The sequence below is a fragment of the Chelonia mydas genome, chromosome 8 (assembly GCF_015237465.2).
Source record: "Chelonia mydas isolate rCheMyd1 chromosome 8, rCheMyd1.pri.v2, whole genome shotgun sequence".
Taxonomy (NCBI): Eukaryota; Metazoa; Chordata; order Testudines; family Cheloniidae; genus Chelonia; species Chelonia mydas.
In genome coordinates, this window is record NC_057854.1 from 3,835,536 (window position 1) to 3,861,200 (window position 25,665).

Below are 25,665 nucleotides of genomic sequence, written 5' to 3' on the forward strand. Positions count from 1 at the left end.
GATATTTACTATTGTTTTTAAATTGTTCATGCAAGTTTTCCCTTGTGCCCTCTCCTCTGCTGTATTTCCTTAAAGAAGGCCAAAAGACTGTGCTGTTTGGATTCAGGTTTATGGAAAGCCTATCCTGCATGTAGCATCTTTGCCACCAGCTGTTAGACTGTGTTTTATCCAAATGTCTAAATAATTGTGGTCCATTTTCAATATAAAACAATAAATTGCAAGGTTTAAAAAAAGTCAGCTCCTAGACCGTGGAATGCACAATAAATTGCAAAATGCAACTTCATGTTCAAATGTGCCGTTCCCCAGATTTTCCATGAACAGGTCCAAAAGGTGAAAAAACGGTGACATAGAAATGGCTCCTCTTTGCCCTTAAATCACCTCTCACAATTCAAATACCTTTACATCTGTAAGTCTCAAATCAAGCATATTTAACGGAGCAGAGTCGGTCAGGTTCTGTTGATCACTCCTAAGGCTGATAAATGTTCTCCTATAACAAAAGCAACAAGAGATGTAAATACACAGCTCAACGACTAAAAGTCTTGCTGGAAAAAATGGTAATATTTACAACATTCAAGCTGTAATGTTTTCCATGCCATTTCTGCATTCACTGGAATTCAGATTATCTGCTTGGTAGTTCCCTGGTGGAAAGGGGGTGGGGGAACACACGTAGTAAGAATTTGCATTATTTGTCTTCACCAAAAAGGATAACCATGAACTTTCAAAATACAGTCAAGAGAGGCACAAGTACATTTACTTCTCAATTATTATTCCTGAACTCTCTCCTTCTGCAATATATTGTGTCTGGCTTTCCTGCTCACTGCACATTTTGTGCCCCTGCTTCAGAAGTACTAATGGCGGGGCCATTACTCTTGCTGCTATAGGAATAATGCAACTTTGTTACTATTATTATTAATTATTATTATTATTATTACAGTAGCACCTAAGCCGCCCCCCCCCCCAGTAAGGTCAGGGCTCTATTGTAATAAACGCTGTAAAAACACAGAATAAAAAGATGGCCCCTGCCCCAAGGAATTTACATCCAAATACGTGGATATTACTCTATTTTTAAGACAGGTGATGGCTCAGTGGACTATTTTTGGCCCTCAATCAGTTCAGCTCTGCTTTTAACTCCATGTTTCCTCCCCCTCTTTAAAAATCCATGCCCAGGGCTCCTGGGCAGTGGTGTAGACCTCTAACTGCGTAGCCACACATACGCCTAGTATTAGGTAGGGGCTATCGCGTAGTGTTTGGCTTATCCAGAATCTTTGCCGGAACGGTAGCTCCCCATGTTCTAGTGTTTATTCATTGACTTAGCTCATTAACATTCTACCATCGGGAACTGAAAAGTATTTTCCCAGTGGAAATCGTACACGACTGCCACTTTTTTATTCTGTATGTAATGTTAGCAAATCAAAGGGTTTTCAAATGAGATCAATATAATCTAATTTTTACCTCAACTCCGTCTCCAGGACAGATTCAAAATATAACAACATTTAGATCCATGCATATACATGAATGGTCTTGTGGTTCGTGCACTAGAATGAGTCAAGAGATCTGGGTTTTGGCTCTGCTACAGACCTCCTGTGTGACACTGGGCAAGTTACTTAACCAATCTGTGCCTCGGTTCCCCTCTCTCCCTCCCCGCCCCCAATAAAATGCAGCTAAAAATACCTACCTCACAAGAGGGGGTAGTGAGCATAAATTGATTCATGTTTATGAGGTGCTCAAATGCTATGATATTGAGAACCACAGAAACCCAAGTAATAGATAAAATAAACCCACATCATGGTCTTTAGACAACTATCAAAAGCTTATTAGCTCCAGAACTTGAAAACCAGCTTCAAGTAGCCTCAAGTTACAGGCAAATTGCATTAATTGAAGCTGGTGAATATTTAAAGATGGGTAGCTACAGACTGACTTGATTTTAGATACTTTTGATGCTTGGCAAAATGTCACCTTAGAAACTCAAAGCAGACTCCCAGACACTTAGGCAATGCGAAACCCAGGCAGTCATCTTCCAGGAAGCATGGCCTGCCTGACAGGTCTTAAATGAATAAAAGTGATATTATTACAATTATCATTAGAGGGAGATGTCCCTCATCAAAATGTGCCTGGATTTTAATTGGCAAGGTCTGGGTTAATGCTGTGAAAATGCCAATGAAAGCAAAGCCTGTGGCTCAAACTAATTGTCAGCACTGAGCAACCTCAACCTCTAACCCATCACAGATTTATCACTCCATGCACACTGTACTCATGACAAGGAATGTTTGAATTAATCATTACCAATTAGAAATTCTTCCCAGACAGAAAGCAGTAAGAGAGCACGACTAACCAGCGCCCCTTTAACTTTGTCTGCAAGCTAGCAGAGAAGCAACTTAGTGCTAATGACAAGCAACCCTTTTAAAACGCCTTGTCTTTAAGAAACAAGGGAGGGAAGTGTTTAGGGAAGTGTGAGGGAAATGTTTAGGGCTCCTGAGAGTAAGAAGATGGAGGCACTAGTTTGAGTCAGCTGTAGTGCACCTAGGTTCATTGCCAAGATTCCTCCTACACAGCGCTGCCCATCCCCCCTAATTCTAATTTGCAGCATTCCTCATTATTCCAACGCTGGCACCCACACAATGTACTTCAGTCTCAACTGGCAAGACCAAGCCTGTTCCAGTGTCCCCCTTTCCAACTTAGTCGATGCATCTTCTTCGACCTGCGGCTCCTGTACTATCCCAGACACTTCTGCCAATTCATCCTGACATGCAGCACCTGCTCTCCTCCGATTCCTGTGAGTCTCCTCAGCAGAGATGAAAGATGAACTGACCTGTTCCAATCTGAGTCACGGTTGTGTGGTATGGTACCAAATGACTGGGCTCCCATCACTTCCTTTGGACTATTTCACTGTCTAATAGATCGGAATGACAAGTTTTCCTTTCTTAACTTTGTCCTTCTACTCCTAGTTATACATCCGCCTTGGGAGGTTATGAAAGCTCCTTCACTGGAGGTTTTCCAAAGGAGGCTGGAGAGCCGTCTGTACTGGAGGGCTTAGACACAACAAATCCTGCATCTTGGCAGGAAGTTATCTAGATGACCCTGTGGTCCCTTCTAATCCCATGGTTCTATCTGTGTATCACACCAAATAATTCCACTCCCTGAACAACAGCGACGCTCTTCATAGATCCGCACTCTGTTACCATGTATTATTAGTATTTATACGTGTCCCCGTAGTGTCCAGAAACCCCACGGGGCTATGCACAGACATGAAGTCAAAAGACAGTCCTTGCTCCAAAGAGCTTACAAACTTGGTTTATGGCAAGAGGTAAGAAGTTCAAACAAACAAACAGACAGAGGGGGAGAGACAAGATGACAGTGAAACCAACACGTTTTGTACAGAAAGCAATAGTCACAGCTCAACATCTGCCCGGCAATGGCAGCTGCTTAGTTATTTGCTACAAAAACTTCACTCTTACTCTGTCCTCATGAATCAGTTTCTCCAGCAGCTTCATCACTTTGGCTGCTTTTCTCTAACCTCCAACATGCTAGTGTCTTTCTGGTAACATAGGACCTCCTCCAAAACCCACTGAAGTCCAAGGAAAGCGTCCCTTCACTTTGGATCAGGCCTGCAGGCACCAGAACCAAAGCCCAGCGCTGTTCTACCAGAGCTGTAGAGAGAAAGATTATTATTGCCCTGCTTCAGTCATCAATAAAACAACACTCAGAAACCAGTTCTCAGTCACGTTATCATCCTCTGAGCTCTGTTATGGAGCTGTGCAGTCAGCATTATTTTTCATACCTACCCTAGTACAAAAATTGGTATTGTAATGTTCATGAGCATTGCCAAAGTCACGTGTTTTATTTATATTTATTTCATTCCAGTATGTTAACAGAGTGCACAGAACCTCAGGGGCATTGTCAGGCCTCCGGCCAAAAGCTGAGTGCCTCCAGGACCTGATAAAGGCGAGAAGTCTGCCAACGCAACGGCATGCTTTACAGCATTGTTTTTATTGCCCTTACAATCCTTCTCCTTAATGTTTGGGCTCGTGGCTTTTCCATCCATGTCGATTACAGTCTCATCATTACACAGCCTGAGTGCACAGAAACAAATGAGATTGCTCCCTCCAGTCCACGCCTATTATATTACACTAGATGCAAGACTATAATTCTTTATAATTCTGCACTAAAACTGGACGGAAAAGTAATGCTGGGAATAAAGAAAATGGGGAAAGGAAGCGGCAAAGGAATCATGGGCCAAATCCTCGCTTGGATAAAGTGACATCGGTCCCCTAAAGCTAACAGCCACTGTAATTGATTAGCTTGAAGTAAATGCAGCTATGTTGATCCACCTGGCCCAGATGTGGAGAGAGGGAATAGACAACTGAAAACAGCCCGTTATAATCAGGTTACTGGACAAGAAGAAACTCATACAATTACAACACTCCAGCCACACAATGCTAACCATGAATTCAGTCAGACTGAGCTCCCAGTGGGGAATGAACAAAAAATTACCAAGCTTTGTTGTCTATGCACTTCCATGCCATCCATCATAGAGAAATAGGAAATGCGGTTTCCACTGGCTTCCTTCCCAGCGCTCCAAGGGAAGCTCTGTGGTGCGCTTTACACAAAGGGACAGCAGTGGGCTGTTGGCTTCAAAACCCTTTGTTTCTCCCAAATATGAAAGACAGTAGGTCACTTCTCCCTCCACCCATCACCAGGTATTCAGCCTTTTTGGTTGTGCTATTTTCGACACATTCTTTTCAAACCACAGACTTAAAAGTAAGCATTCCTATTAAAATTATATCAACAAGGAAAATAGCTCGCTATTTAACATTTATTTTGCTTTTCATGTGGCCATACACAATCCCCCTACCATTCCCATTTCTTTTCAGTATGGTTGTGCTTTTTCCCCATAAGAGTAAAATGTCTTTGCAATAACTTATTAGACATCTTAATCTAAGCACAGCAGGTCTGAGCTTCCAAACATAGGTCCCAATGCTACAAGGCAATTACCAGGATCCGGGTCAAAGTATTAGGAAGAAGTCCATGCAACCAAACAGCAGGTTGGGGGCAGCAGATGAGCTCAGGGAGGAAGCTCAAGTTGTGGTCCAGATCCTCACCCGGAGCAAATCAGTGTAACTCCAAATTAACACGTGACTAGTCCGACTGGTGTCAATGGAGCTCTGCTGACTTACCCCAGCTGGGGCTGGAGTACTTTCACATTTAGTAACATCTTCAATATTTATTGTAGTGTTTCATTCAGGATATGTTAGTTCTGAGTCAGTAACTGTTTCCATTGTAAAAAAGAGTTCTGGGGGATTGTAGCACTGCTGTTTCGTATGCACTGGGCTGAAGGACTGAATGGCACAAAGTCCATTCTACTGTGAAAAGAGGCTCCACATAGCAAACAAGGTTCCATGCCTCTCTAGCACAGACCTACACCACAGTTGCAGAAGGGCTGTTTCTGGTACACATTTCAGACACCTTTCCAGCTTGCTCTGAAGTCAATGGAATTGCTCAAATGTGTAAAGTGAAACACATGCATATCTGTTTGTTTGGATGGGGCCTTAGACCATCCTGGGTCCGAGAAATTAACATTCAGAGCAACCTTCTTTGATGTCAGTTTTGAACGGCTACAAGGATTTTCCAAAACCCAAACTTCTCTAAGCTCTCCCATGCGTAATGCATAACTACCAAAGAAAGGATGTCTTTGGCATTCAAATAGACTGCATGCACTGTGTCAATTCCCCAAAGCTCAACTAACACTACAAGAATAGGGCAGGTAATTAGAGAGTTCGGCTGGAATCTAGACTATAAAAAGAGTTAAAGCTTTCAGCAATTATTTTTGTTATCGTTAAAATAGTGAGTTCATTCTGGGATACAACTGTTCATTTATGTAATTAAATTTCAGTCTATATGGTGTCTGTCAAGCATTTTAATTATTTTTTTCTCGTCACTGGCTAGCTTTTGTGGCTCATTATGAAACAAATGGCATGTCATCCTAATGGGAGTTTTCTCATTAACTCTCAAATGTGAACAGCTTCATAAGACCCCCCATAACTCATCGGCTTATGAGGTGCCAGCTAATAATAAAGGCACCATCATAAAGCAAAGCACCACACGAAGCTACGCTTGGGAGGACAATGTTTTTACAGACTCCTATGGGATGGACCCACCTGAATTGTAAAATTTCACTTTCAAACAGCACTCTTTAGGTTTCTTGATGTGGTTTCCTTTTGAATGGCGCAGAGATCATATTACTATTGGTTTGCATGTGTGGTATACTGGTGGTGGTGTTATGCTGAAAGATGCTAATGGATGCCAGCTGGTGAGTCTTAGCCCTGGTCTACACTATGGGGTTAGGTCAAATTTAGCCACATTAGGTCGATTTAAAAATGACTGCGTCCACACAACCAACCCCATTCCATCGACCTAAAGGGCTCTTAAAATCGACTTCTGTACTCCTCCCCGACGAGGGGAGTAGCGCTAAAATCAACCTTGCTGGGTCGAATTTGGGGTTGTGTGGATGCAAATCAACGGTACTGGCCTCCAGGAGCTATCCCAGAGTGCTCCATTGTGACCGCTCTGGACAGCACTTTGAACTCCGATGCATTAGACAGGTACACAGGAAAAGCCTGGGAACTTCTGAATTTCATTTCCTGTTTGGTCAGCATGGCGAACTCAGCAGCACAGGTGACCGTGCAGTCCCCCCAGAATCATAGAGCTTAGAATGTTTCTACGCTCCCCCTATCATCTCCATCCCTGAGGTTATCGCAGATTAGAAGGCAAAAAAAACGCACTCGCAATGACATGTTTTCTGAGCTCATGTAGTCCTCCCGCACTGACAGGGCACAACTTAATGCATAGAGGCATTCAGTGGCAGAGGCCAGGAAAGAATTAAGTGAGCACGAAGAGTGGAGGGAGGACACGATGCTGAGGCTAATGGGGGAGCAAACGGACATGATGAAGCGTCTGTTGGAGCTGCAGGAAAGCCAACAGGAGCCCAGACCCCCGCTGCATCCACTGTATAACCGCCTACCCTCCTCCCCATGTTCCATAGCCTCCTCACCCAGACGCCCAAGAACGCGTGGGGTGGGGGGTCGCAGCACTCCAGACACCCAGACACTCCACTCCAGAGGATGGCCCAAGCAACAGAAGGCTGTCATTCAAACAGTTTGATTTTTAGTGTGGCTACAATAAGCAATGTGGCCTTTTCCTTCCCTCCTCCCCCATCCCACCCAGGCTACCTTGTCCGTTATCTCATTTTTTAAAATTGATAAAGAAAGAATGCATGGTTTCAAGACAATAGTTACTTTATTTCAAAGGGGGGAGGGTGGTTGGCTTACAGGGAATTAAAATCAAGAAAGGGAGTGGGTTTGCATCAAGGAGAAACACACAACTGTCACACCGAAGCCTGGCCAGTCATGAAACTGGTTTTCAAAGCCTTTCTGATGCGCAGCGTGCCCTGCTGTGCTCTTCTAATCACCGTGGTGTCTGGCTGCTCAAAATCGGACGCCAGGCGATTTGCCTCAACCTCCCACCCTGCCATAAATGTCTCCCCCTTACTCTCACAGATATTATGGCGCACACAGCAAGCAGCAATAACAATGGGAATGTTGGTTGCGCTGCGGTCTGACCAACAGCGCCAGCGAGCTTTTAAACATCCAAATGCACATTCTATCACCATTCTGCACTTGCTCAGCCTACAGTTGAACTGCTCCTTATTACTGTCCAGGCTTCATGAGCCATGGGAGCAAGGGGTAGGCGTGACCATGCGGTGCTGCCAGCTGGGAGAGCAGCCTGAGGCAGAAGCCTCCAGCTCGCAGGAGAGCAGAGTTGCAGCGGAAGCCATGCACCATGCCCTGGAGGTTGCTAGGAGCCAGGCAGGGAAGACGTTCCCAGAACCCCCAGCCAAGCTACTTGTCCGACGTGGACGGCTACCAGTCTTATTGCACTGTCTTCTGCAGAGTTGCAGGAGAGCAGAGTTGCAGCGGAAGTGGTGGAGCCGTACACCATGGACGAGGGCAACAACATTGTTAAGGCACTGTCAACTGTACATACAGTCAGTATTCTGGAGTCCCGTTGGTTGGAAAGAAGGCATAGCATTTTAGTTACCTGTGCAAGACTTCAGCTGAAGGCAGGTCTACACTAAGGTACTTCACTGGTATAGCTATACCTGTATACTATACTGGAAAGCATGCCAAGTGTGGACCCAGATACATCAGCAAAGCAGTGCTTTGAACCGACAGACTAATGCCCCACATGCTCCACAAGTGAAGCAAACTCTTCCAGTAAAAGTGTAGTGTTGCCAATATAATTGCATCTACACTAGGGGCTTCTGCCAGTACAGCTCTGTCAGGCAAGGACCACACCTCTTCATACCCCTAACCATAGAGCTATGCTGGCAACAGTCTGTAGCGTAGACATGCCTTAAGACTGAATGTGCTCAGACTTCTAGAAAGACCTCAAATCAGATATTCTCAGGCTGGGCATGCATCGATGTTTAGCAGTGATGTTAGCATAGTCATTCCCATGCTAGTCACTGGATATCCATACTTAGGTCAACAACTTTGGGTGATCCACCCCCAACTAAGGAGATCACTGGGTTGGTCTGCGGTAGCTGATGCATGTGGGCATGTTCTTCCCCCTCGCTCTGCTCTATTTCTGGCCGACTCTGTTCTTGCATCAAAACAAATAGGACAGTTCTCAATGCCCTTCCTATGCACAAGCATCAAGTAGGCAGCTGTGGAAAAAAAGAACAGCCTAACGTGCAGGCCTGAGTCCTGAACTGCTGAAACTGGTATAGTCCTTTAGCCTTGACTCTGGCCATTTAAGCAGCCCCTTGGGAATGCTTTTCCAACAGGTTCTTGAAGTTTTTGTAGCAGTCTTGAAAAAATGATGGAACACAAGGACTATTCACTCTGAGCTCAGAGTGCAAATGGAAAACATGGAATTTAATTCAGGTTTTCAGATTTCAAACAGCAGAGGATTCTCCCTGTTTAAATGGAAAGGATCTTGAACTACTAAGATAGCAAAAGCCATAATGTAGCATCAATGGCCCATTTTGTTTATATTTTTCGGTGGAGAAGCCCAAAGTGCAACTTTGCCCTGTTATTTATTGACCGACTGACAATAAAGAAGACTGGACAGAAAAGGGAGACCACAGAAGAGGAAAAAAGAGGGAGAAAGGGGAGGATTTTGAGAGCTTGTATCCTTCAGCTATGTAACTTTTTTTTTTGACCATTAGGTAATACAAAACACAAAACAAAAAGAGAGAGAGAGAGAGACACCCATGCAAATACCCCAGTTCCAAACACTCCTGACCTTTGCATCTTGAGGTTCATGTCTATTAAGGACCATACTGGACCTGCAATTTGGGGAAGAGTGCAAGGAGCAAAAGCCAGACACAGCTGCAATCCTTGTATTCCCTTGAGCAGAAGGGAGGCAATTGCTATTGAAGAGGGCAGAGAGGAGGCAGGCTAATGAAGCATTGGAAACGACCAGTGAGGGAGAGGAGTGCAAACTGTGTCTTCTTAAGGGGCAGCAGCCTCCGAGTTGTCCTTGTGAATATGGGAATTCCGCTCCTCTGAGCAATCATTGCAGCGGTGTGACTGTGCTCCACCAGCATAAGCCTATGTCTACACACAGTAAAGTCTATGATGTATAGTGAAGTGGACACAGCTGCCCGATTTATGGGTAATCTAGACATTGCTAGAGCTGCAGATGCAGCAGAAAGTGTACTCAAACGTCCTGAATGACCAACCCCAGTCCTGCTCCTGAAGTTCTCCCTCAGGGCCTGCTCAGGCAAAATTCCCATTGTTTCAGGAATGAATCCACAATATTCTCATCTGTTTCTGGAACACAGGACAGAGAACTTGGACAACAGAACTGGCTTGAGCACAGGGCAGGAGGATGGCAGAGCATAATTAATTTTCCACTCTGAATACTGGCTGCCCTCCTCTTTGCCATGCTCTGAACTGTGAACCACCACTTGGACTCTCACTGAATGTGTTTCCAAGCACAAGTTTGCAGTAGAGCGTGAAGCATCACACTATCAATTATTAGTATTATTTAACATCAAGCTGCAGGTTAGGCAATAGAATACATTCACCCCAGAGTGCAAAGTGCTGTAAAAACACACAATTCATGACAGTCCCTGCATCAACGAGCCTGCCATCTAAAAGACAAGACACAATACATGGAAGAGATTAACAAGCAAGCCAGGATACAGGTGGGGGAGGCAGATTGGGAGTTAGTCGAGCCAGGTAGTTTCCGAAATGCCTATGGGCCCACTGTAAAAAAAGGGAGCACTTGTCTTCGTTTCTACTCAGAGGCTCATTCAGAGAACAAGGAGCTGAGGTGGTGGAAAGAACTGGCACATCATTCACAGGAAAGGAACTTTCCTTTATTTTTTTTTAACTCAGTATTTGCAATTTGTAAGAAAGTCGTCAAGCTTCTCCACTGCTAGGATACAAAGTAATTATAACCAGATTTTCAACTCATTGTAAAGTAACGTAAAACATGTCATCTAGGAGAAAATAAACTCTGGCCTCATTATATTTTCTGAAGCAACGCTGCATCTGCAAGCCATGAGGTCCTGAAGAGAGAACACTGGACTGCAGTCAGGGGACAACCTCAGATCTATTCCTGTGAGAGTCACTGTTCTGCCCTCTGACCTGGGGCAAGCCAACTAACCTCTGTCTTTCCGTCCATGCCTTTACTGTTCTGTCTACTTCGTATGTAAGCTCTCCGGGGCCGGGATTGTCTCTTCTGTGTACAATGGGCCCCTGACCTTGTTATATATTATTTGTCTTACAGTGTAACCAACACCATGTACCAAGAACAGAGTATGCTTTATGGTATTTTCAAGTATAGGTCAAAGGACTATATGACCGCCATCAAGATATCATTTGTTTCTTGATAAATTTCTTTCAAGGTCCATGTTAGGTTTAGAATTCCTTATAAATTCATCTTAGTTCCACCGATGATATCCTCTCTCACTCAACTGAAATATTTGTTATTAGAGAATGTGCTTCAATACACATCAGTGGAACAGAGTCAGAGAAAGCCCCATGAGGACAGGTTGGGTGAACAGGGCTGCAACAATAGTGCCATTGGAAGACTTGATATGTTAGCAGCAAGGCTGCTGATCTTCCAAGAATATACAAAGAATATAAATAAAAGCCAAAGCATATAAAAGCCATCCTATTTCCACACCCTAGAAAACTATGTCCAGAAAAGTGCTTGAAAAGATTCACGTGAATATTTTTACTTGTATAAAAATGCTGCATGCCTTTATTCGTGAGATACACACACAGGAAAAGATACTGTATACAGGCCTACTTCCCTAGAACAAAGTCTTTGAAGTGCTAAAATCTGATCAGCAATTGTAGGAAAGCATTCACTCAAAATGCCTTTGCTATTGTTTTGGAAATCTGAAGTGGTTTAAACTGGTACTGCCCTGACTTATATTGAACTAGTTGAATAAACTGAAATGAAGAAAATATTCTTTCTGCATGTGCATGGGGAGGCTACTGGTGTCACAATCTGGTTTAGCACGTAAACAAACATGGTTAGAGGTGTTTAGCCAGTGACTGCCACCAGTTCAGTGATTTAACTGTCTTTAAAACTTCAGCAGCAAACATCGTACTGCTTAATGTTATTCTTTTCCTTTCGTGTAAATGATTTTAATATATTTTAGTAAATTTAAATCTCAATGTAGGCTGTCACAATTTCAAATTAAATTTTCAAAAGGTGTATTTTTAAAAATAAACCTGTATTTAAATTAAAAAAATCTGATTAAAAAAATTGTAAAGACCGATTTTTATCCATCATATAAGCGAAGGTTAAACTCCGATAATGACTTCACCTGAAAAAGGGGAAATGTCCAAGAATCAATGTTCCAAAGACAATTAACTGCTATACGAGCTATAAAACACATCAAATGAACACAGATTATTTCACTTATACTTGCAAGATAAAATTTAATAACTACATTTAATGGGCACTTAAAAAAACAATTTCCTATGTATTAATTAAATGCACTTCTTCGGCAGAAAAGAGATTTTTTTAAAGGGTTATATAATCCCTACCAATCTAACAACAAGCAATTTGAAGACAAAATATTAGTGTGTGCGTTATCCATAGATCAGTTTAAAAAAATTCCGCAAGCAAGATCATCAGCGGCACAATTACATAAGTGTTGTTAAAGTGAAACCAGTCTGTCACACATCAGCAAGCAACAGCGTGTTGCAAAGATGAATGTCTTCAGCTAAGCGTTATTCAGACATATGGTGTCATCTCCACCAGAGTTACAGAGCAAGTGGTGAAATACTCAGGACTTGGGGCTGGCTACGGCTGTAACCTGAGTGCTGTAGCTTCAGTTCCACGGGGAACTGAGGTATGAGAAAGACAATTCCCTGATTCTGCAGTAGTTTTTATTCCAGGAAGGCACAAATGCAGCCAACAGCTGCTTTGGGTTATGGGAGGAACCAAAGGTGAGGACCTTGCAGCCAGACTTGTTTCTCACCTGTGCATTCCTTTGCTCCTACAGCAGTCTCACAGGGGCATTGTAATCCCTTACCCGACGATCCTTTCACTGCTGCTCAGGGAATTTATACAGCGGTATAAGGAAGGGTACAGAAAGGAAAGATGGTACAGTGATTAGAGTGGGAGCCTGGGACTAAGGAGACCCAGGCTCAATTCCCGTCTCTGTCACAAATGTCCGGTGTGACCTCAGACAAGCTTCTGGGCCTCAGTTTCCCATCTCTAAAAGGGGGACAACAGCATTTCCCTACCTCCCGAGGATGTTGATAGGTTAGGTTAAAGATTGTGAGGTACTCAGAGACTACGGTATGGGGCGGGGGGGCATATAAGTGCCTGGAATGGATGGATAGGATGTAAAATAGCAGCACTGCCAATTCTCATGATTTTAGCATGAGTCTCACAATATGTGGGGTTTTCCTTAAAACTCCAGACGCCAGATTCTTGTGGTTCCCTGCGAATCTCTGCTTTCGTTTTCAAATAAAGTTTCCAGCTCTCACGACTGCAGAGAAAAGTTTAAAAGGTGACCCAAGTGCAGTCTAAAAGCTCAGAAGCCTGAAGGCAAATAAAAAGCACCCCCAGATGATCCTTTTGAAAAATCTCCTATTATTTTGGGACCTGACTCATGATTTTGGAATGCTTGAGGTTGGCAATACTGAAATGGGAACAAGCAGTTCCTAGGGCAAATGCAGAATAAAGCTGCAGAGGGGAAACACTTTCTTAGGAAAGTTCTTACGCCTATCCAGCAGACCCCAGGAAGTTCCACCAATTCTGCACCAGCGTCATACTCCAGTCAGAGCAGGCAAAATGATTCATTCCGGGCAACCTCTTGTTGGCCTTGCAAAATTCTACTTGTGCTCATGGCCAGGGTTAATAAGCTTTTTGGATAGGCATCATTAACAAGATGATAATGGGCAGGTGGATAGCTCTTGGGCATGGGCTAGTAAACTGTCATAACATACCACAAGGCAAATTTAATGCTATTGCACAGATCCTGGATCAAAGCTAGAAAGGCAGCAGCCAGTGCGTTATAACACTTCACTAGGGTTGCAGGGTATTTGTCTGTTTGTTTCCTTTTCTGCATGAAAATCAGATAATGGTCCTCAAAGCTTGGCGATAGATCACTGCCCATCCTCCGGTGCCTTGAGCTTTCCCATGGCAGAGCAGTCAGCAAAATACACACCCGAAGATTTACATGCTTTCGCTTACAAATATAAAAGAGAAATGTGCAATAAAACAAATTGATTTGATTTCCAGGCTACAGCTGTGTAAAATATTTCCCTTTAGGATTGAAAGCGTTCCCTTGATTGCAAAATACTCCACCTTTAGCCTTCGCCTCCAGACAATGTACTCACAAGGTTAGCAGCGGGCATTATGACCGGGCACTATTTAGACAGATTAAAAAGCTTGCAATACTTACTATTGAATGGCAGGAATTTCCATGGGAGTTTGTTTGTAAACAGTGCAGACAGTCCTGCATAGTATGCGGAGCTCTGCATTTGACTGTATCAGTACAGATGCTTGAGGAATCAGAGAACAATGCATCAGTGAACGGCAGTGCAGAGAACTGCAAAATACATGTGTAGCCATGCCCTGGCATTGGCTGCTCATATTGGTCTTGGGACTTAGCCCTGGTGTTATAATTCAGCCTCACCATGCATTGGGGGCAACAACATCACAGTATCACAAACAATGTCACATTAGAACTGGGGCAATTCCATTCCGCCCCATAATTTCTCTCTCATTCCTTTCTCCCTACCCCGGGCCCTGGGAGCGAAGGGATTGTCTTTCATTTCCCTCATCAATCCTTTCTCCGTCTCGCTGCACTGAAGATAGAAGAGGAGCTACCCGCAGCTCTGAACCAGTCACTGTCTTATGTGGAACCCACTCTTGTGATCTGTATGTCTATTGCCAGGCCAATGGTCAAGTCCAGCGAGCAAACTATGATCTATACAGACTATAGTGTGGGCATAGACGGTTTGAAATCGTGCTAGTCTTGTAGTTATATTTCTATACTGCAGCCATTCCAAAACTGAATGTAATCTGTATGCAAATGTTACAAATGGAACTCCAGTGAGGTATCTGAATTAAATTTCACTATTTACAGAACAAGTGGGATTAGTCTGATCACACCAAAAGAATTAATGTAAGAGAACTCTTGGAGGCTTTAAAAATATATGAAAATCTAATTTCTGTTTGGATTTTTCAACACTCCTACATTAAGCTTGAACACTGTAATGCTACTGCAGAGTGTGTAGGAAGTCTCTCTCTTGTTCAGATATTAATGAGAATAAAACATGTGTACTTTTTACGACTTTATCATTTGATACAAATCCATGTAGATCTAGGAACTAAGGTTTTGCATTCACACTTCCAAAGCTTTTTAAATAAAACTTTTCAATTGATGATCCAAAAATATAAATAAACAAACCCAATTTCCTTCCTGGAAATAACTTGAATTACACAAAAGGAGATGGGTTGTCATAGATTGTGTTCTTCTAAGTGTTTCCCTACACCTGCGACTCTGGATGGTTTGCTCTATGCCAGGTGAGTTTCTGCTCCAACATCAGAATCTGCACACAACAAATACATGAGCCTCCTATCCAAGGGACTATCACGTAACAAACCAGTATAGTAAATTTCATCCTAGGCCAACAATGTTGAAATACAAGTGACAAAGAAGAGTATGGCTTTTGGAGAAATGATCCCTCTTTTCTTTGTTTTTTAGGTTTGGCTTTTTTTTTTTTTCCACCCTCTCTGACCTTCTAATCTTCAGATATTAGTGGTTTTCAAAATGTACTTCATCCACACAGTGACTTTAAAAGCACCTTAATCTTGCAAAGTATTCTCTGAATCAAAGAGTACAGGGCATTCACTGAGGCAGTTTATGGGCTGCATTTACCTACATGTAAATATGCAGAACCATAGTTACAAGTGCCATAAACAGATGTTCAGAAAACATATAGGAATGCAAACAAAGGCAAAAATCACATACCTTAGCAAACCTGATGGTTCCGAATTCTGGAGACAATTTAGTTTCGGAGCAACATTGGAGTGAAAGGAAGTTCCTCAGGCTACCACCAACTGGAAGTCCTTTTTAAGTCCCACACAGGCTCCAGCTCAGCCTTCTGTATGTATGTCCCTGAGGATGCTGCAGTATCCTCCAGTTCTTTGGAGCCGGAGCAGAAAAGATGTCATTCAGAAAGAGAAAAGAGAAAAAGGTGTGGCATTAAATTCTAGGGTCAGTCGTTTGGCAGGTTCAAAATAGAATGTAAGACAACATCTGATAGCAATGAAATGTCAAGCCAGGACAAAGAGTCTGTGACAAGCCATCATGTTTGGCACCTTTTCAGGGAAATCTTTGAATTCAAGAACTGTGGCGCAGAACTATTTTGGCTTTATGGTGTTTTAACTGTGTCCCTAAACTAGGAAATGAATGCCAGCCTGGATGCACTTTATTTCAGTCTGAGATCACAGAAGTACAGCAACACTCCTGCATAACTTTAGAGAACATTCTTATTCATTACAGTCTTTCACTGGGAGAACAGAACGTTCAACCTAAGGGGATTTAAAGTTAAGAACACTGACAAAAACTCAAGTAAACAATACTTCAATGCACTTGTACAGTGCAGTTCGTTCACAGATCTCAAAGCTCATAAAGAAACATTAATTAATTAGGCCTTATGACATAGAATCATAGAGGATTAGGGTTAGAAGAGACCTCAAGAGGTCACCTAGTCCAACCCCCGGCTCAAAGCAGGACCAATCCGAACGAAATCATCCCAGCCAGGGCTTTGTCAAGCCGGGTCTTAAAAACCTCTGAGGATGGAGATTCCCCCACCTCCCTCAGTAACCCATTCCAGTGCTTCACCACCCTCCTAATGAAATAGTGTTTCCTAATATCCAACCTAAATCTCCCCTGCTGCAACTTGAGACCATTGCTTCTTGTTCTGTCATCTGCCACCACTGAGAACAGCCGAGCTCCATCCTCTTTGGAACCCCCCTTCAGGTAGTTGAAGGCTGTAATCAAATCCCCCCGCTATGAGTTAGCTACTGTTGGCCAAAATGTTCAAAAATGGGTACCCGACAGGCACCTGAAATCATTTGATTGTCGAAAAAGCTCCACTCCCAGCAGCACCCACTCACACAGCTGGGAGTTTTCAAAGCTTCTGAAACATCAGGTCACTTTGATTAGGTGCCTAACCACAGGCAGTGGGGTTTGAGGAATTCGGCCTGAGCAATTTACTGGAAATCACACCTCAAGCGAAGGGAAAGGCTTGGAAAAGGAGTCAGGAAGTCTAACCCGCATTTTTATTATTAGTTATTTGTATTAGAACAGCAGTTAAAGGCCCAAACCAAAATCAAGAGCTCCACTGTGCTACCAACGCTGTACACACATCTTAAGAGACAGTCCTTGCCCTAACTAATTACTATCTAAACAGACAAGACATATAAGGTGTAGGAGATCACAAAGCAAGGGAGTGGCAGAGCTGGTGGACAGAATCTAAGTCTCCTAAATCCCAGTCCGGTGCTTTTTCTGATGGACCTTGCAGCCTCTGCCCCAGTTTGAATTTCTGGGTACCCTTGCCTCAACGGCTGCAATGATCCAGATACGCATGATCCAGATATGTCCTGCAGCCATGGTGTAGGCTGGTGGACCAGTCATCAGCATGGGACAGACAATCAGCCACACCCAGGTCAGTTTGTCGCCCTCACCTCAGGGCCGTTTATTCTTCAAACACAATAAATAAAAGGGAACATGAAACAAGAACATCAAGCAACCGTCCTGCTCCCCATCGACACTGTGGGGTGCTCTGGCCTCTGGCAGCTTAATGGTCAGAACCCCCCCCCAAGACTTGCCCTCTTGCAGCCTTCTGTCCCCCCACAGCCCTCTCCTCTAGGCTCATCATGGAGCTGGGCCCTTCAGTTATATCCCCTGACTAGGAATCCTCAGCCCCAGTCACTCAATGCTGTCCAGTTGGGCTCTTCTCCAGAACAGGGCTAGCTGCTCCCCAGCCCCCCTGGCCTTTAAAAGAGGGCTGGGTGCTCTGTTGCACCCTACTTCTGAGATAACACAGCCTGTCACATCTGTAACTTAGTCTGAACATGGCTGCAGGAAAGATGGACAGATGCTAGTTTTATGCCAGGAATAGTCAGAAAAAGAGGAGAAGACAAAACCAACAAAAACATACTACTTGCAGACAGTTCCAAAGGGGTCAAGTCTGAATCAGCAGCCCCAGAGCACAATGCTCATTACATCCTCCCACAGATTCCCCCAACACACACACACACCCATACCCCAGCTGGGCTAAAGAGATGTAGAAAACTGACTCAGTCAACCAGCAATGGAAAAGCAAACCCAGGGGGGTGTGAAGCGAAGGGGCAGGGGAGTGAAAGGATGAAAGCATCCACACCTCAGCTTGGAGGCAGAGCAGTTGTATCAATCCTAGCAGTGAGAGGAAGTCCACTTGGTAGCCAGAGCCACTGTGGAACCCATGCCCAGGGGCATGCAATCTGCTCTGCCCCCTGAGTAACCCCTTTTTCCTCAGCAGGGCTGCTCGTGGTGCAAGCTGCAACATGAGCTAAGGTGGCAGAGTCCAACCCCACGTTTGCCATCAGTTTGTGTGTCGAGAAGGGCTTTAAAGGGAAGTGTTATTTGTATTTGCCAGACTGCTTCCCTTCTGTCACCCTGTGGGCTCAGGTAGGGAGGCAGAAAAGTAGAACAGCTTCAAATCTCATATTCCTTGCCAACACAGGCGTAAAGCCCCACCTCTCAGACAGCATTTGTAGAACCAGTCTGGCAACGTGAGACTGAAGGGGATGTGACGTGTGGGTGTAGGAATGGCTGACGCTGCAGAAGCTGGGTCTGGGAGCAGTAGCGAGATCTAGTGCCTCTACTTTTACGTGATGTTTATCTTTGGGGACCAGAAATGTGATTACTTCCATTTGTTTCCTGAAAGTTGCAATGCAAAAAAAAAGGAAAAGAAAAAAGACTTTATTTCCCCTCTTTTTACTTTCAATGGAGCTGAAAGGCAAAAGACCAAACTTGACAACGGGACTAGACTGTCATCGCAAGCTGAGTCTGAGAGCCCTGCTTCTGGTGGGGAATGATATGTTTTTTGAAAGTCTCGATTTACCGCAGCCTGCCAATGCTCATTGTAAGCAAAGCCCCTGGGTGAGGAGGACTTGGCACATTGCCTTAATGCGCCGCAACGCACGCACTCAGAGTTTCTGTTGTGTCTGAATTCCTGCACTGCTGGGTGGATCATAAATTATGCTGCAGGCAGGAGTGTGCTTTCAGCTTTTGGCAAAGAGCAGACACCTTCCCTTCGTCCTAACCACTACCGTTACGGGAATAAGAACATGGCAGCAGGTACTGGAAAACGCTGCTGCAGATTTCATCCAAGCATTCACCCGAGCCAGCTGTTGGGAGGATATTTCAGGTGTTACTACACTTCAGCACTGTGGGGTGGGGACACAATGGGAAAAATAACTTCAGTCAAATTAAAAAGTAATGACTGCATACAACTGCCATCTCTCCAGCTCCCATTCCAAGTGCCTGTGATGGTGGAACATCCACATGGAGTAAAATCAAATGCAAACGGTTATGAGCGCTCCTGCAAGCAGCAGTAAGCAAGTGCATCAATCCCCATGCAACATGCCTGGGCTGCATTTGAAGAATTTCTATTACACAGATATATACGGATGCAGGCAAGGAAATAGTTTCTGTCCAACAATATAGTTGGGGTTATGTTTCTATGGTACGGGTTCCTGGGAAAAAATGCATGAGATATAACTTCTAGAGGCCACTGAGTACGCCTAAATTAATGAGGGATGATGGCAGCCATCATGAGGGTACAACATGACATGCAGAAATCTCACTCCACCTTGTCCAACATGAAAAAATAACGTGCATCACCCAAATGTACTGTGCTATTCATCACTTTCTGCCCCACCAGTTCAAACTTTTCTATTCAGTGTCTGAAACCCTGGATTAAATTTTATGCAAGGGCCCTAAGTGAAATGAGTGATGGCCTTTGTTCAGTCTCCAGGCCATGAACACAAAAAACAAACTAGCACATATATGTTCTTCTTGGCTCAGAAGAGGCAGAATAGTTCACTACAGGAGCTTGCACACCGATTAACTAGAGTCAAGCCTGAATCTCCCCAAAGCTTAGCAGTATCCAGATCTGGGATTTAGTCCAGGAGCACTTTTATGAGTAACTTGTTCAGGACACATCCCTCCAGAGTGAATGCTCCACTGGGATTACATGACTCCATTGCATGGCTCATGGACTCATAGCCCTTCTTAAAGAGAGGAGTTTATTATACAAAACAACTAAACATCCACATAACTCAAGAACCATCTTGATTCCACCCCTTCCCTTGGCTACCAGCCACCAAACCTTGTCTGGAATGCTCTACAGTGTGCAAAGACATCTAGTAGCTGACTAAGATACTGCAGGCAACCATATCACTGCGGCAGGTAGTCACATCTGTACCACCACCTCGTCTCTTAAAATATTAATTACAATCTACTCAACCGCAGCTGAAGAAATTATGTTGGGCATGGAAAAAATTAAATACTTAGGGGATCTGGAGACTTGAAAACGATTGGAACCATATGTCCTCTGGCTAAATATTCAAGATCTTTCTCTTTACTGCCAATCTGGACTTCAAGCACCCAAATGGGAGAGGGATGGCACACACAAGTATGCATATGTACATTCTCATAATTTTCCTCTTTAACCATAGCTGGACTTGGGCAAGCACCTATGGTTGATACGGCAGAGCAGTATTGGTGGGACAGGGGGCAACAGGGGTGCAGAACGAGTAGAGGCTCCATCCTCATCATGAAACATTTAGTAGGGTCATTTCTGCCTGTCTATGGGGAAACTGAAGATCCCAAAGCACTTTCTGGAAGTAGATCGAGATTACATCAGCAAATATTCCTTCTAACTGAACCAGGGTCTAATGATCAAGGCTGTGTGTAAGCTACAGCTGAATGCGTAATGGTTGTTACATTTTCCCATGCAGCCAGTACGTAGCTCATTGTTTTGTAAAGTGCTTTGGGATTTCTTGACTCAGAAAGGCACTTGATCAAGTAGGTTCAACACCCAACAACTTTAATAAAAGTAGAGGGTGCTCAGCACCTCACAGGAGTCCTCAGGACCCTGCAGGATCAAATATTAAATGATCCCACATTTTACATTTCACAATATCTTCTCCCTCTACCTCCCTTGAATTTAGTATACAGGTGGCGCTGGTAAAGAAAGGGGAAAAATGAAACTTCTGAATCCCTCCTTCCAGAAAGCTAATGTTAAAAAATTGGTAGCATTGCAACTTTGGAACCTCTCCAACTACAACACTGAGTACACCACAGACAACTGTTTCCCAGCCAGACTGTGTCATTTATAATGGCTTGGTGAAAAACAAATAAAACAAGAGTCTCCAGCAATACCGAGACTCGGCTGTTTTGTGGTGTTTTCTCTTCCTCTGCAGCAGAAAAACAGGTGGAACAGCAGCACTGTAATCCAAGGGATGTACAGATAATCGAAGTCTCCTTACAATGGGTAGCAAGTAATTGGAAAGTTTCGTGGGGTGCTGTGGTCTGATAGGTTCGAGTCTGACTTATTCTGCACATTAACTAAGTTAAGGGATGTTGCTGCAAAGTAATGACAGAATGGTGCGAAGATGTTGAGATATGAATCTAATGAGATATTCTGATTCTGCTGTTCTCTTTTTTCAGTGCAGCCCAAAGCTACAATCCATAGGGCATTCTTGATTCTTCATTACAGTACCACCAAAGGAGATATTTGGAAATACACACAGAAAATTCACTACAAAAGGTCCGTCCGTCCGTCCTCCCCCGTCCCCCCCGTCCCGCTCTCCTGCTGGTAATAGCTCACCTTAAGTGATCACTCTCGTTACAGTGTGTATGGTAACACCCATTGTTTCATGTTCTCTGTGCATATAAATCTCCCCACTGTATTTTCCACTGAATGCATCCGATGAAGTGAGCTGTAGCTCACAAAAGCCTATGCTCAAATAAATTTGTTAGTCTCTAAGGTGCCACAAGTCCTCCTTTTCTTAAAGCAAAGAAGAAACACGTGATTCCCTGTCCACTCCGCCTCCAAAGTAATAGAAAACATTCCTTTCAGTGAAAGGTCTATGAAATGTGTTTTATCTGACAGCTACAGATATTTGAGAAATAGTCAAAAAAATAAACAAGCATTTTGAATGTTGGGAAGGAATATTCAGCTAAACTCTGATTGTAACAATGTTAGATGATGTACGCTCACTTCTCTTACGAGCCAAGAGATTCAAACAGAAACAACTTTCAGACTTTATCCCCCTATTAACTAAACTAAATATTGTCCTCTCTCCAGCTTGTTGTAAAAGTTGTTCTTAAAAGGCATCCCTTTTACATTTCTGATGGATCTGCTCGTATTGGCTGGTTTGCAAAAGAACTCAGCACTCATTTTTTAATCATTTGGCCAGGAACACAATTTTTCATAATACCTGGTCTTATTCTCCCCTTCTAAACCACTTTAATTCATCTTTGGTCTCTACCACCACAGGAATCCACTAAGACATTAGCAAGACTATTCATGCTGGCTGCTAAAACTGTCATCGCTCATTCCTGGAAAAGAAGTTCACCATCAAAGGCTGGATCCTGGCACCACGAAGTGAATGAGAGCTTTGCCATTGACTAAAATGGATGCAGGATCAGGCATCACAAAAGGAGCTGGACTGGCTTCATTGTACGTGTTTTGTCCCTGCTACAGAAAGCTTTTATCTGCCTTAAAAGATAATCATGGGGAGAAGTTTCTCATTCTATAGCTACATGAGTCACAGCTTTCCTTACCACTGGAAGAAGACTCAAATACACTTAGGCCCTGGTACAACAATAGACTCCATACAGGTGGATCCTATTATAGAACCAGAGCCTTAAAAAGTAACCTTCATATAACCATAGGCGGCTTCTCTCCCACAGCTTTGCATTACTATCCTGTCCATTCTGCATTATAGTCATACTTGTCCTCCAGGCATTTGTGTTTCATTAGCTAAGCCTGTACAATGATTTCTATTTCTGCCACAGCTACACTCCACCCCCTCCTTTTTTCCCTCCTTTTGATTTTTCCCTCTAGTTCACGGACATTCCCTTTTGCACATTTCAGGTGAGATTTTCAAAACTGGTTGCCAGTGGCCTAACTTTCCTCCCACTGAAACCAGGGAGAGCGTTATCATAGGGTACCCACCCTCATACTTTCATACCTCATATGAAAATGCTGCCTTGCCGTATGGCAAATCTCTAGCTGCCCACTGGCTTTTGTCCCTATCGTATAGGTGAACGCTTCCTGGCTTTTGATAAAATAAATACATAAATAAATGAAAAACATTCATCTCCCCTGATTTTAAATGACACCTCATAACAAATCTTATTTGTGCTTCTTAATTTCTCTCTCCAGTTATTTTTTTAACTCTGTAACTTTAATCTTTATCTCTGAGAAACATATGGGAGTAAGTTGGTATAAAAAATGCTACAGGAAGTAAAAATGTACTGGACTTTATGATATATGGGACATACCATTGTCAGCTTGCTATTATCTCAGAACCACATTCTCTGAGCAGGTTTTTCCACTATAAACTCAGATTATTATTTTTAATGTCTCGACCACTTCAAATCACATGTAGCGTAAACTTCTGCTTCATTAACTGGGAGCCTGAATTCTGATTCTGTTTTCAAAACAGGGTTTCAGTCTATTAACCCATTTTTAGTTATACGGTGGCAAAAAAATATTACTTTCCTAACTTCCAAAAATTTTATTCAACAAGCTACACTTTTAGACACTTTGGGGTTACTCTAAAAAAACAGACCATGACTCACCAGTGCATTACTCCAGTTTTACACAGGTGCAACACTGGGATAATGCAACCGCAAACCAAGTCTATAAACAGGGAATTGAGAACAGTGAATAAAGTCTCAGACAATGAAAAAGATCTGATCTATTATGCTGAAAAATGTGTTGAAATGGATTAATATAGTAAAACCTCAGAGTTACTAACATCTCAGGAATGGAGGTTTTTCATAACTCCGAAATGTTTGTAACTCTGAAAATAACATTATGGTTGTCCTTTCAAAAGTTTACAACTCAACATTGACTTAATACAGCTTTGAAACTTTACTCTGCAGTAGAAAAAACATTGCTTTTCCTTTATTTTGTTAGTAGTTTAAATTTAAACACAGTACTGTACTGTATTTACTTTTTCTTGCGCGCGGGCGCGTGTCTATGTATGCGCACTGCTGTCTCATTGCATACTTCCAGTTACAAATGAGGTGTGTGGTTGACTGGCCAGTTCATAACTCTGGTGTTAGTAACTCTGAGGTTCTACTGTAATTTAAATTTGAAAAATACCACACCAGGTTTGTGTAATGTAGTTCCTCAATCTATGTACTGCTTTAAATGTTTGTACCAAAATCAGCCCCATATTCCTTTGGAACTTTAAGCGAATTAATTTCAGTCACCAGTATAAACAGACAGAAATAGGGGAGCAGGAGAGAGGAAACTGAAGAGGCCTGACAAAGCATCAGAAAAATGAGGAAGTGAGAATGGATAAGGGTTGGGGCAGCATAGTTAATAGCAGAAAAGAGTTTTCATGAGTGGCCTGGGGAACAAGGGAGAGGACCGGAGAGGACCAGGAGTTCAAGGGGGGCATAAGAGAACTCTTGGGGAAACATGGAAAGGTTTGGGGAATGTTGGGAGTGAGCCAAAAGATCATCAGGAAAGACACAGAGCATTTGTGAGCCCCACAAGCCAGTGCCTTCAGAACTTCTGCAGGAGGAAACGGTTTTCTATGCACAGCCAGCTTTTCACAGTTGATTAGCACCAACATGTTTGCAATTGATAAACAAAGGTGGAATATGAGAATTAGGCTTTCCATAATTGCTTCCCCCCCCCCCCATATTCTCTGTTCCATGCTACGCTTTCCAGCCCAGAATATCTAGTTTTAATGCGTTACCTAATGAAAAACTCCAGTGAACAGTAAAGCAACAAAGCGGCATTCCTGCAGAAGGCATTGCAGGCCTGGGCACTGCATAAATCTTCAATGCCTCCGCCACTAACACATACTGGTAGCAATTGGAAACACTCTCAGCCCAATTCACCCATACAATAGGGCAACTTCACACCTCTTCAGTGGGGCAAAGCTGGCTTTGACAGCCACTGGAATTGCCCAAGTGGAGGAGAACAATAGAAGCAGCACCTTCCGGCAGTATGGCTGGGCTGTCCTGCACATGGCAACACCCAGCTGCTACCATCAATCTCCAAAGGCTCTTAGTAGCTGCCCTAAATTAGAGCATTCTTCAGGATGTTTTAATTTGTGCTGGGTATCAGAACAGCACAGGAGGAGAGCAACAGAATCTGGGGAATTTAAAATCACCATTGTATACACATATACACACACACACACACAACGTCAAGCATTCTTTGCACACAGCTCAAGAGCCAGCCCTCTGTATGAAATCTCAGCTTAGATGGAGAACACACAGAACATGCCACTAGCTTCCAGTAGAACTTGACCGGAGAGGACAAAGCCCACTGTAAAGAGAACTTCATGGCTGGTTTGTAGAACGCGACTAAGCTCTCATTCAAATCGAAATGTGGCTGATGTTACACGAAACACCAAGTAAGCATTCCTGAATTCACTAATTTCTAGAGGTGGTGTTGGGAGGCAGAAAAGAAATCTTCCTTGCCAGCAATAAAAAATTTGCAGTCTTTGGGCCCAATATATTAAAACAATCTCTACTCCTGAACGTTTCCATGCACAGTTAACAGACTTCAGAAGCCAGCTGTGCCCGTATTCAGGTACTAGGTGTATAAATTCTCTTACTTGTACTCACAGTTTGTTGCACCTGCAATTTACTGTGTTTGCACAGCTGGAGACTCCTTAAAAATATGACCCATTAGCTAATATTCAGGGGAGCCTATTTAGTTTTGCCTTTTGAAAAAGACACTTTAAAAACCAGAAATTACACGGTGAAAAAAATCAATTCTATAATCAAAAGTGTACTATAGTATAGCTCTGTGTGTATTTAAATCGATTAGCCCAAATTCCTCCCAAGGTAGAACTTTTTTCAAT

General features: G+C 43.2%; 1 protein-coding gene across 1 annotated transcript in view; it reads right to left on the minus strand.

Moving 5' to 3' along the window:
- Nucleotides 1-25,665, minus strand: part of SGCD (sarcoglycan delta) — a 498,497-nt gene that overhangs the window by 284,449 nt on the left and 188,383 nt on the right. The window contains exon 2 of the mRNA XM_037906780.2: nucleotides 15,518-15,691. The gene's annotated coding sequence lies outside the window, so the exon portion shown is untranslated. The remainder of the gene's footprint in view (nucleotides 1-15,517; nucleotides 15,692-25,665) is intronic.